Source organism: Cadophora gregata (assembly GCF_030347475.1).
Source record: "Cadophora gregata isolate MNR1 chromosome Unknown scaffold_76, whole genome shotgun sequence".
Classification (NCBI taxonomy): Eukaryota; Fungi; Ascomycota; class Leotiomycetes; order Helotiales; family Ploettnerulaceae; genus Cadophora; species Cadophora gregata.
The window spans coordinates 1-3,500 of NW_026695998.1; the positions used below are offsets into that span (position 1 = coordinate 1).

General features: G+C 28.7%; 2 non-coding genes across 2 annotated transcripts; both read left to right on the forward strand.

Annotated features, from left to right (window-relative positions):
• Positions 1 to 1,738: 1,738 nt before the first annotated feature.
• Positions 1,739 to 1,809, forward strand: ONS95_013572. The gene has a single exon. It is a non-coding gene; the product is annotated as a tRNA-Arg (tRNA).
• Positions 1,810 to 3,182: 1,373 nt separating this feature from the next.
• Positions 3,183 to 3,253, forward strand: ONS95_013573. Its single transcript has one exon. It is a non-coding gene; the product is annotated as a tRNA-Arg (tRNA).
• Positions 3,254 to 3,500: the final 247 nt, after the last annotated feature.

Here is a 3,500-nt window from a genome sequence, read left to right on the forward strand (position 1 = left end):
TCCGCATACTGTCATCGGATTCATAGCCGAGCCAATAGTGGGTGCCGCTCTAGGGTGTGTACCCTATGTTCCAGGTTATCTTGAAGCAATGCGAGAAGTTTGTCATAAACATGGGGCTCTTTTTATACTTGATGAAGTTATGTGTGGAATGGGTCGTACTGGCACTCTGCATGCATGGCAAGCAGAGGGTATTGTACCTGACATTCAAACGATGGGTAAAGGACTTGGTGCAGGGTATCAACCGATAGCTGCTTTAATGGTAAATGAAAAAATTATCAAGGTGCTAATTAAGGGTAGTGGACAGTTTATACATGGACAAACATACCAAGGTATGCCTATACAAGCTGCAGCTGCTCTTGAGGTTTTACGAATCATCAAGGAAAAAAATTTACTGGACAATATTAATAAACAGGGTGCTTATTTAGAAAGCCGATTAAAAGCTGCGCTGGCTGACCATCCTAATGTAGGAGACATTAGGGGTCGGGGTCTTTTCTGGGGTCTAGAATTTGTTAAAGATAAAAAAACCAAAGAGCCTTTCGAACGTAGATTTAACATTGCGAACAAAATATTAGATTTGGCAATATCATCCAAATTCAACATGACAGTTTATCCTGGTACAGGTACTGTCGATGGTGTACGTGGAGACCATATTATTATTGCTCCTTCATATATAATAAGGAAAAAGGATGTAGATCATATCGTAAATGTTATCTCAGCTGTTGTTAATATTGTTTTCGAACAAATTAACAATGATAGTAAATAGTGGTATAGGTTTATAAAGTTTTTATTTTAACAAAATACTTTGATTATTAATAAAAGTAATAATTAAATAATGCTAGAGGGAACCCCTTTGATTATGGTGTATTATGCTTTTACAAGATGAAATTTAATGAGTCTTTTTGGTTATATTATTAGCGTGATTACTACATGGATAATTTTAAATCTTAGTATAAATAATGATATAATTCTAGTTTTTAATTATTAAACATGTGCGTATAAAGACATCTTTTATTTAACCACCCAGATCTAACCTATACAAAATTTTATTGTTTGTTTTATTTAATTTTATTCGCTATTATTTTTAGATTAGCTTATAAAGTCTAATGTTTCTGGATGTATATATTATGTTGATTAATTCCGTATTAGTCTATATAATATATACAATAGGTATATGCGGTAAATGGTTTTACCTTTTGATCTTAGATCTTAAACCAGAGGTTCGATCCCTTCGTATTCCTATATTTTAGGGCATCGTTTGCTTTTTACGAAGCAAAACAAAAAACTATTATAACAAAAATTTTTATTTAAGATATTTAAATTAAATTCTATTAACATGGATATAATAGAAACTATATATGCTTCAAATTTTATATTATATTTTTAACAAGCAACTTAAACTTATAGATATTTTCTCTATAAAAAAAAAACATAAAAGGTGATACAAGCAGCAAAAATTATTGGAACAGGTTTAGCAACCACAGGCCTTATAGGTGCCGGTGTAGGTATTGGTGTAGTTTTCGGTGCATTAATATTAGGTGTTGCTAGAAATCCTTCTTTAAGAGGTCAATTGTTTTCTTACGCTATATTAGGTTTTGCATTTGCAGAAGCCACTGGTTTATTCGCTTTAATGATGGCTTTTTTATTATTATATGTTGCTTAAGTGCAATCATAATAATATTATATTATACAATTTATATGAATTCGTATATTATATTCATGTTATTAAATATAACATAAACTCTTATTAGCTTAATGGTAAAGCAGGATATTCCTAATATCTTGATCTAAGTTCAAGTCTTAGATAAGAATTTTATTATAAAGTTGCTTATTACAATTTTTATGAGGTAGCAAAACGAAACCTTATTAGTAATGGTCGAGTAATGTACATTCGAAAATAGTAAAATTAAGTTGTATTAGTAATGGTTGAGTAATGTAATTTCGAAAATAGTAAAAAATACATTATTAGACCATTACACTTAAAAAAAGATGAAAACAAAATTATATCTAATGGTACAAAATACAACGGCAACTTTTACATTAGCAAAATTTTGTGGAGCTATTTTAACTGTTACATTTATAGCGGCGATTAAATATTTAATTTCGGGTAGTTTTCATATAGAATATTGTGATTTTTTCAACAATATAGCTATAGGATTATTAGGTTGAACCTTTAACACAGGTATAATAGGTTTATTGTCGGAATATTTAGGTATAAAAGGTATTAATTTCAACTTAAAACAGTTTTTATTTGGCATGGATACTATGGATTTAGGTGAGAGATCTTCTGTCGAAGTTATTAAACCTAAGTTATACAATGCTATGGAAGTTGACTCAGATTCGGGTTCAGGTCTAAAGCCTGATAAAGGTAAAGGTGTAGATAGAGAATTACATCCCAATTACGATAGAAATAGGGGTGGAAGTTCTGGAATCTTTAGAAGTGATATAGGATCTATGGTATTTCCTATTTCTGTATACACACCTAATAAAACTATTGTTCCGCCTGGGTTTAACGTTCCTGGTGGTGAAGTACCTATACAGGATGAAATATGTAAACATATTGATTATAATTCACATATACTTAACCAATTTAAGAGAATGGATCTAAAAACAGCCGTAGAACATAAAAATTTATATTTAAAGTTTATACGAATTTTAGACAGAAAAATGGCTTACGCACAAAGTGTTTATATAAAAATACCTACAATACCTACGACGGAGTACGAATTTAATCTAAAGAATCAAATAGAGAGTGACCTAGAACGTTTCAACAGAGATAAAGTAAGGTCAGAAGCCAAAGCTACTCTGCTTAATTCTAGAATACAATTTCTAGAAGCTCAAATGAATAATAATAATAATAATAATTAGTTTGATGTTTTATAAATAACTTTAAATATTTATCTTGGTTAGTTTGTACAAAAATTTAGGTTTGTTGGTGTATATCTTATATACATAGTTAAGGATAGCAACTTATATATAATTTATACATCAGGGATATGCAGTAGATGGTTCTACGTTTTGATTGCAGATCTTAAATATGGGGTTTGATTCCTCCATATCCCTTATAATACTTATTTAAACCTGCTTTAAATTCATATTTTTACATTTACATGTGTTTTAGCTTACATATGCGTAAAATATTTACTTAGATTATTTACTATATTTATATATATAAATTATTTTATCTCTTATTAGCTCAATGGTAGAGCAGGATACTTCTAATATCTTGATCTAAGTTCAAGTCTTAGATAAGAATAGTTATACATAAAATATTAAATAATAATAGATAAATTGTAGTAAAGTATAAATATATTTATTAATATAAATATTCTTTATACTTAGTGAAAAATTTATTTTTAACCTTATGGTTTAATCTAATAAAATAATTTATTAATTATTTTATATAGATTAAATATAAAAAAGAAAAAAAAATGATTAATCAATGTTATATATACCAACTTTAATTTCCGTTCTAGAAGTATTACTAGTAACTGTGCCTGTCT